This window comes from Papaver somniferum, chromosome 7 (genome assembly GCF_003573695.1).
Source record: "Papaver somniferum cultivar HN1 chromosome 7, ASM357369v1, whole genome shotgun sequence".
NCBI classification, from domain to species: domain Eukaryota; kingdom Viridiplantae; phylum Streptophyta; class Magnoliopsida; order Ranunculales; family Papaveraceae; genus Papaver; species Papaver somniferum.
This window is the reverse complement of record NC_039364.1, coordinates 151,345,187-151,355,141: the sequence shown is the minus strand read 5'-3', so window position 1 is coordinate 151,355,141 and position 9,955 is coordinate 151,345,187. Positions and strand designations below refer to the sequence as shown.

The following is a 9,955-nucleotide window of genomic DNA, read 5'->3' as shown; positions in this document are numbered from 1 at the left end:
TGTCTTAACATCCATCTGATATATCTCTAAGTTGTTAATGAAAGCAATAGCAATTAACATCTCAACGGAAGTAATTCTCATCAAAGGTGAATAAGAATCAAGGAAATTTACACCTTTATTTAGTTTATAGCCATTAGATACTAACCTAGCCTTATATTTTTCCACTGTTCCATATACCTAACGTTTCCTCCTAAAGACTCATTTACATCTCATGCTCTTACTCCCTGGAGGTAAACTAGCAAGCTCCCAAATATGGTTCCGACGGACTGAGTCCATTTCACTAAATGAAGCTTCTTACCAGAATGGGGTTTCAGTAGATGTCAAGGCTTCTTTACAAGTCAGGGGCTCAGACTAAGATAGGCACGTTATGAAGTCTGATTCATAAGTAGTCTCAAGTCTAATTGTTTTAGTTCTCTTAGTCTCAACCTTGACTTCATCTTCCTTTAAGATAAGTTCTGACTATTTGAAAATAAATCTATGGGATCAACAACACATCTCTAATGAGGTACAGGTTTAAGAATAAACATGTTCAAAGAACTCGGCATCCCTAGATTCTTTAATAATATTCACAACAAAGTCAGAAAAATCATACCAAAGTCTGAAAAATCAGAACGTGCAACCAAAAATCTATATGTATAAGTATACTCAACATACCCTATATGAAGACACAATCAACATTTTTGGTTTCTATCTAGTTCTTTTAGGAGAATGAATAACTACCTTATCCAAATACCCCCACACTTAGACGTATGCATAAGAAGGTTGTCTATCTTTCCATAATCATATGGAGTTTTATTTGATCCTTTAAAGTATACTCTATTCAGGATATAACAAAATTAGAGAAATGACAATCTTAGTCAAACACCCCCACAAGTTGGTAGTTAATCCTTTGATCAACAAGGAATAAATCATCTCCTTAATGGTTGTGTTCTTATATTCAACTATACCATTAGACAATCCTTTGATCAACAATGCATAGATCATCTCCTTAATGGTTCTGTTCTTATATTCAACTTTACCATTAGACTATGGTGAATAAGGAGGTGCGATCTCATGAATAACTCCATTTAACAAGTAAAGTTCTCCTATATGAATTTCATATTTTCCATCACGTTCAGACCTAACCCTTTTAGTGGTAACATATACTTCGCTTTCAATTTCAAGTTTATACTCTTAAGTCTTCTAAGGCATCATCCTTACCCCTAAGTAAGTATACAAGATAGTACCTCGTACAATCACCTATGAAAGTTATAAACCACCTTATTTTGGGTTGATTTCATGTCAACTAGGTCTAACTGAATTAATTCTAAGGGCTTAGAATTACTCTAAATAAATTTTGCTAAAAGGTTTTATAGCATATTTTGATTCTACGAAGATTTAACTTTTGTGTTTTTCAAAATCCAAACTATATTTGGGTATGCAGCCTACACTCTCCAGTTTATGCATTGACTTATAAGTTTACGGTTCAAAGTCTACCATGCAAAACATTCAATCACACAAAGAAAGAACAAGAATCAACTATGTTCACTTCATCAGTTTTTCCGTTAAGCTTATATAGACCCAAAGTCTTATAACCCTTGCCTAAAAATCACTGCCTAGTTACAACAAGTTTTCTAGATTCAATTTAAATCTTAAATCTTTTATCATATACAACAGAACAAGATACAAGATTATTGCATATGCCCGGTGTTGAGGGGTGAATTTTGGTTCTACAAGTCCTAGCCACAACACACCCAATTCCTAAAAGGAGAGAGAGAAAAATATACCCTTCATTGTATTACATGCCTCTTTATATAGACTTTTCAAAAGCCCCTCTTTTTATGATATCATGTCGTCCTAAAACTCCTTAATTACTACTAATGTCATTCCTTCTCTAATACAACCCCCTTCTTTCCTATTAATTTCTCCTTTGTCCTTTCCATCTTATGGATACTTTTTTAGTGGACTTGGGCTTTAGTCCCCATGTTTCATGTGGGATTTGCCTCCCTTTTAGGGGCGCACTAGGCCGGCTAAGGGGGAATATTTTTCATGTATCAACATCCGCAACATGAAAACGTCATTCAATGTGAGAATATTACAGATATGAGCTTTTTCTCGACCTTTTCCTTTTATGCAACCTATTTCGCAGATGAGTTACTCATAAAGAGTTTCTCGACATCCCCTATCCTCTTATAGGAGGTGAACAGGTCTCTGTATTAACTAATATGCTTGGTGGCTCCAGAGTCCACCCGCCAGTCTCTCACATAGGTTATTAAGATAACTTCGGACATCATGCCACTAAACTCGTTCTAGTTTGTTTCAACTAAATTAGCATTAAATTTCTACTTATTAAGGTTTTATGTTGTCTACAATTTTCCTGCCGCATGGCCGGGAATTTTACAAACATAACAATTACCCTTAATTAAAGTAATGTTATATAACTGAAAATAATTATCTCCAAATTGCTTCAATATCCTGAATGGTCCATATCGTATGGGTTTAAGCTTCTTTCCCTCACCCATGAGCCGCTCTTTACCTATACGTAGCCATATCAAGTCTCCTTTAGAAAAATTACAAGGAACGCGGTGTTTTTCATGTTTAGCCTTGTATTTAGCTTGCGACTTTTGTAACCGAGCTTCTACTAAAGTATGTATCTTGTTTATTTTCTCAATAAACTTTTGAGCTCTATTGTCTTCTTCTTTAAATCGCACTTTATGATAACCAGATTTGAGATAAAGCTTAGTGAATATATCGCATTCCCTAATTGATCGAGAAGATCTTCGATCCTCGGTAATGGTTATCTATTCTTGATTACGATCTTCTTTGGTACAAGTAGAACTGGAGAGCCGGAGGGAGAACAACTAGGTACTATTAACCTTTGTTCAAGTAACTCTTGTATTTGTTTCTTAGTTTCCTCGGACTCGGTTATAGAAGTCATGTATAAATCCAAGTTTGGTAAAGAAGCATCTCCAACAAGTGCAATCTCATGCTCTAACACTTCTCTTGGGTGGTATAATGACTTCTTATTCCTATGATGTGCTTTCTTCTTCATCTTCTTTTAATTCTTATTTTTCTCCCTTTGTACTTTTTTTCTATGCTTAGGTTCTTTCATGAACGCAGCAAAGGTATCTGCTAAATCTTGTATCTTAAGTTCAAGTTTTGCAAACTTGTCTTCGTCTGTTAGTTTAGAACTCTTGTCATCTTCGCTTCCCATCTTGGCTTTAGTACTTCCTCTAGGTTTCCTTATGTCTGGTAGAACGACAGTATCTTCCCCTAATCGCGTATACTGAATTCGTATTGAGACCATGCACCACAACTAACCCTAAAAGTCAGATCATGGCTCTGATACCACTTGATACGTAATCGATCAGTGGTACCTAGAGTCAGTACTGTTTTGTAGAAAATATTAAGAGAACACGAAGAAAATAATAATAAACAGAAAAGAATAAGAATACGATTGTTGCTGCTAAATTCTTCTTCTTTTAAACCGTGAAATAAAAACTCTATTACAAACCATAAACTGGCTGCCCTCTCTCTCGTTTTTCTCTACCTGTCTAGCCTAACAATCTCCTCCTTTTATAGGAGTATAAACTTGCTGAAAAAGAAATAAAGCTATGAGTTTTTAGAACTCATCTAAACTAGGAATCCTATCTAAGTTAGGAAACCTCAAACTACTAGGCCAAGTTATTAAACTTACACCTATTCTAGTACTTTCTAGATACTCTCTATTCGTAATATGGATCAACTAAACCTAGGCTAACAATCAGCCTCATCTGGCATCTTTTAGCTGTCCCTTAGCTACGATACTCTTGTATCACTTATTATACTAGATTAAGCGGTTTAAGATAGTTCAAATGGGTGCTAATTTCCAATACAACACATCATATTGATCCTTGAATTCAGTTCACAATACAAATTCTATTTTGACTCAAAGTTTAAAATCCAGAGCTTCCGAAGGGATACAAAAGAGTAGCTTATCATAAAGTTGGAAAAATACCCAATTTTATGATTGGTGGTTATGCATGGATACGAGGTTGGGAAGTACCAGAAATTAGAACTTCCATATTATTTTCAATTGCAGCTCAATATAGATCAAAAATATTATTTTTTGAATGTGGTAATGAAATTTATTTGACCCCATAGCATACAAGTCCTGGCTACGCCCCTCACCACGACCAATTGTTTCGAAATGTCAATAAAATTATCTGAAAAAATTTCACCAATCCAATGCTTTTACAAGTATGTAAAATGGTTAGTTGCAATGTTGCTAGTTTGAAAATACACGTGTGAGCAAAAATATTTTCTTTCCTAGTTATTTGGTTAAACCAATGAACATGAGATACAATGTCACAATTATGTCAATAGCATCGACTGAACAGTGTAATATTCAACCTTTTTCGGTTCTCCATAGAGTTATTAAATTTTTCCGAGACCATCAATTAATTTTGATATTAACTAAAAGTAATCCAACGTGATTTATATGGGCTGATACCAGATTACTCGGGGCTGATACCATTTTATATAGGACAAAAAAATCTTAGACGACCCTAATCGCTGGATCGGCTAAATGGTATCAACACCTAATAATGTTGGTATCAAACCCATATAAATCATGCTAATCCAAGACTAAAATATGAATCCATGATAAAATTATCAAAAAGAAATTGCAACAAAACTATCAAATGTTAGATGGCAGTTGTATAAGATAATATCGGCTCAGTGTAAGTGTACCGTTCCCACATAAAGCATTAGTTGGGATTTTGTGGGGCCATGTTGGTTCAAATGACTAGTTTTGAGGTCACCTAAACAGTTGATTGTGCCATTTCCTTTGACATTGGTAAAGTATCTGCATTGCACTCAATCACATTTACAAGTCTTCTTGTTCCCACGAGATACGTTAGATTAGCAACCAATTGGTTTCATTAAATTTTTACTAAGAACTAATTATGTCCATCAATTTGACTAAACTTTATATTAAAGAATGAGAAATGATAATCCTTTTAGGTGAAATATTTTCCTTAATAGCCAAGCTTTCGAATTGAATACTGATAAAGCACGAAGGTTTAACTAAGCAATTAAAAAAAAGGCTATACCATTTAAAGATTGTTCCAAATTGGATATTTTCAGCTTATCTTGCACTAGATTTCCATTAAATCCAGCTACGAATAGGAAAGCAGCGTTTTATTCTTTGATAATCAGTTCGTTCGCGGAAGAAGAGAATATCAAAAGCAAGTTCTTTGTACAGTAAAATCTGTGCAACCTAGTTTCGGGCCTAGTTAGTAATTCGGGATTCGTCAAATGTACGGAACGGTAAACGTACGAGTATTATACGGTTTTGTAAAATCCAGATTCGGTCCAAAATTCGGTCAACGGGACGTGATTCGTCAGTAATTCGGAACGGCATACGTACGTGTATAATTCGATTTATAAATGTGAGTTCGGCTCTGAAAATTCGGTATCTATATATAACAAATAATTTGTATTTATAAGGTCATAGACCAATTTTTATGCATATGTGTGAGTTACTTAAAGAAAAAATAAACTTAATATGATGATATTAATAATATATACAACATTAGTTATCTAAGAGGACGTCGTATGGTGGTTTAGATGCTTGGTTAGTGAGTTTGAGATCTCTCTCACCTTCACCTTCAAATCTCTTCAGTCGTTTTTGTTTCATAAAAATTACAACACGTCTAATATTCGGTCGTGTATGCTCGGGAGGCAGTAAAGCTGTCTTTGAAAAGTAAAAGCTAAAGAATTTATGGCGAATTAAGCGGACGTATCATTCGGGATACGTAAAATTCGTGAACGATTCGCGAATAATCCGGGAATGCCACATAATACGCGACTTGGGTTCGGAGTTGCAAACGTACGCAAATAAGACGGTAAAATTCGTGATACGTAAAAATTCGTGAATGATTCACGAATCATTCGCGAACTAGGGTTTCGGGTCCACAGATTGTGGGGTATCATGCATTGCCCACTTTTGCAAAATTAGATCAAAAATTTCCAGCAGTTTGTATAAGGTTTTCTTGTCCTTGGGACACGACATGGTAGTGATTCTACATCGGCATCTACAAACCCGATCATCTGTCAGTCGAATCATGTCGATGCGCCAAGTGAGGCAGGTTTTCATAACTAAGGGTTGATCGGTAATGATTGAAATTAAAACCTGTAGATGATAAAATTATATATAACCAAACCAAGTGATTGTGTGTTTTCCTCGATACTCCAACGGTTAGCCTTGAATAACAGTAGTAGCATTGGCCTAAATAATTATTTTTGAATTTTGATGGTAAACAAAATTGCCTTGGTTATGCTATGTTTAGGCTCTCCCAAAATTTATTGACATAACTTCTTTGGTAAGAGCAAGAGGTCAGACCTAATGTTTTCCCAAAATTTATTGACATAACGGTTTTAACTTCTTTGCATCTGACCACTATTAACTCATTCTTATAAGTAGTCAAGCCATTTATCTTTGTAATCAACTCTTCACTACAGCATATTGGAGGAAAGAATAATTTAAGTACAACTTAACTACTTAAGATATCAAGGGAAATCAAAGAATCAGATAACATGAGTTTTTGACCACCAAGCAAGCAACAAATGTGGTGATATCGAGATATGACCACAAACCAAATTAAAAAAATGCTCATCTGCGATATGATTTGGAAACGGCAAGATTCTGTAACCACTTCATATCAAACTTCCTTTGTGGGAGCTGCCTTCTTGAAGATACATATCCAACTTCCTCATTTGGCCTGGAAGACATGAACACAAATGCCATCATATGAATTTCAAAACATAGAGATCCCGCTGTTGAGACACATTGAATAATGAATGTACGAAGAGTTCAACATGCATCTCAAAGTGGACGATGGACAGAACAAACACTAAATTACACCTACCATGAAAGAGGTCCTCTATTGCATGATGAACCCTGGGTAGCATCAGATAGCTGATTCTTATCTAGCTGAAGTTCAGAAATCAATTACAGCTCACGGAGATACGTGGAAATGCTACCTAGGAATCTGTTGTGGTCAAGTAAGCTGCACTGCATATTAGAAATACAGTGAAAAGGGAACTCAATAAGGAGAAATTTAAAAGAAAACCTAAATATAAATATAGAACACTCACAGGGTTGCCAAGGAAAGGTTACTTCCTAGGTCAGAAGGAACAGGTCCTGCAAAATTATTGTATCCCAAGTCTAACACCTCCAACTCCTTCAGTTCCTCGATCTCTTCAGGGATTGTACCCGTAAAAGAATTATTCCGCCAAAATACTTCACATCACGATAAAGGATAAATTAAAAACCGTAATAGGAAAAAATGCACTATATTCAAATTAAAATCATGTCATTTTTTTGTGAAAGGAATGCTTATACTGCGCTTACATTGATTTAATGTGAATGAGGCTCCCAACTTCTGGAGCAAGGGTTCCTCCGAGACAAAGACCTCTTAAGTTCCTGCAACGTGAATAAATCAAGTTTCAGAATATATCAAAAGAACCTCAGTGCCAATGTAATACAGAACCTAGTATGGATAAACTGAAACTACAGCCTTATTTTCTGAACATTACAGACATTTTACAAATAGCTCTTAAGATTGCATCTCGGTTATAATTTGACACCATAATTTCTACTAAATCTGTTACTTGACATTAGTTCTTTCTCTTTGTGTTCTTTCTATATGAAACGAAATCGAGGCTGCAGTTCTCAGGCGCCAAGAATAGCACTCGATAAATAAACATATCACCCACCTCGACAAAGAACTATAGTGTCTTATCAGGTTGTCACTAAAGCACTTGCATTCAATCATAGTGTCAAACTTTTAATAATTATTGATGTTTTTTGGAAATTGACTGGAATCTTCTGTCGATCTACAAAACCCAAAAGGTATTATTGTGGAGCCCAAATTACACACAAAAATTATTCAATGACAAATGATTATCTCATGCAAAATCTACAATCAACCATATAGAACCCAAATCCAAACCAAAATTTCAACCACTACAATTCAGAAAATAAACAAAGTCACGACTTTACCATGATGAGAACATCGAACACCAAACCAAGAACATGGGTTTTGATTTTCCTCATCCTCATTTTGTCTCCAATCCAATAAAGCACCATAGGGATCACTAACAATTCCATCTTTAAATCTCAACAGTGCCAATCCTGCAACAAAAACATTCAAACCCAAACTTTAATCTAGACTTAACCACCAATACAAATAAAAAAAAATAAAAAATAAAAAGGAAAAAGAAAAAAAATCAAATACCTTCATCATTGAGAGAATGACAAAGCTCAAAATTCTGGTTGAAGAGGCATAAAAGAAGTAATAAGAAACGTAATTGTAACCCAAAACCATTGAATCTCCAAGTTTTCTCCATTCATATGAAAATTTAAAGTGAAATCACAAACCCAGATATCCTTAAATTGTTTCTCTCAAGTCAATGTGCGCTCTTGGGGTTTACCAATTCTTGGTGTCCCCTTCAAACAATTACTCCTCCTCCAATTTTGAATTGTCCTCTTCAAACAATTACTCCTCCTCCAACAAAGGATTCCACAATACCACATAAACATCAGTTTTCAACATTAAGAAACGGTCACTAAAAAGGTTCACGAAATAATAACTTCCACTGAGATAACTTAAAATGGATATCTACCTATTATATTGTTTGAAAGGATAACTGGCAGTAGTTCAGCTTTTCTACACATCGTGTGTATAAAAACTGGTGGGTTCCCTCTCCATGGCTAGCCTGTTGAAACTCAGCTTGATAGTGGTTCAGACTTTTTGTCGAACATCCTGTGTGCACGAATCTGATATTGGAGAGATTACCATATACTGGTTTCTAAAACCATCAATCTCCTTCCCTGCAATCGAGACGAACCCAGAATGTTAAACATTCACACACACACACATTCATTCAATACTCTAAATTCCATCTCAATCACGGCCAATGAGCCATACTTTCAATGGCAGAGAACTCCCTTACCTTGACTGGTTTTTGGGCATTAAATCTTGCGTTTCACTGGATGTAAACTCGAACCCAACACAAACCCGATTTCTTATTCATCACAGACACTTCAAACACTCTTTAATCTCCCACCAGTTCAATAACTTCCCTGTATCTTCAGTGGACAAAACAAACCCCAAACCTTTACCAGCTCAAACCATCAGACCTTGCTTCCGAAATTCTGTTCTTCTTGGTGTGTGGAGACCCACTTTGAACACCAGCAGAGAGAGCACCGTAAGTGAGAAGAAACTACCAGATGTATTGTCTACCTAACTGGCGTTAGTAACGTCCAGTGAAGTATTTGGTGTAAACCAAGTGTAAGTAGTTAGTTAGGTGTAAATCCACACATAAGTGTTATACACCTACGTTTTCACTAACGGTGTTACTAACAGCCAATTAAATACACGGTGTAAACGGAGTGTAACTGAAATTTTAGTGCTCCGATCTATAGAGTCCCGCCACTTGTCATCTCCAGAATTGCTCTAGTTCAAAGTTTTTATCTCATTTAATTTGAGAGGGGTGTCACTCACCGTGCGACGTGGGAGCTCATATGACTTAGTGTTTTAAAGGAGGGGAGATTCCATCGTAGAATTACTTTTGTATGGAATCTTAGCCTAGGACTATTACTCATGCCGAGAATCTCGATCTGCTTAGAGGTCATGGGATTAACAAAAAACCCCTTTTATAACCTATCTTTTATTTGCGGATAATAGTCTATTATTTTGGGACGTTCCTTTATATACCCTCAGAAATACTAATGGTATCCCCACTAGTTAGCTATGTTAGTTATAATTTAATTAACATGAAAATCGTTGAATTAGTAGATTTTTTTGATACGGATTCTGTATTAATCTCAATATCACTTTTCGCGATATTATTGTGTATTCTATTGCAAACACTTGCGTCCCTTGAAAGAGCTCCCTTGTTGTAGAACCAACTCACAGAAGTGTGAAGA

General features: G+C 35.6%; 1 long non-coding RNA gene across 5 annotated transcripts; it reads right to left on the bottom strand.

Annotated features, from left to right (window-relative positions):
- Positions 1-6,478: 6,478 nt before the first annotated feature.
- Positions 6,479-9,164, bottom strand: LOC113293078. Of its 5 annotated transcripts, none has more exons than XR_003332036.1 (8): positions 8,980-9,164; positions 8,262-8,857; positions 8,027-8,158; positions 7,741-7,860; positions 7,376-7,447; positions 7,120-7,264; positions 6,891-7,036; positions 6,479-6,743 (listed from the first exon to the last, which is right to left on the bottom strand). It is a non-coding gene; the product is annotated as an uncharacterized LOC113293078 (long non-coding RNA). The 5 variants fall into 5 exon arrangements; XR_003332033.1 differs by lacking the exon at positions 7,741-7,860 and having other exon boundaries at positions 8,262-8,295; positions 8,405-8,857; XR_003332035.1 differs by lacking the exon at positions 7,741-7,860 and having other exon boundaries at positions 8,262-8,531; positions 8,650-8,857.
- Between the last annotated feature and the right edge of the window lie 791 nt (positions 9,165-9,955).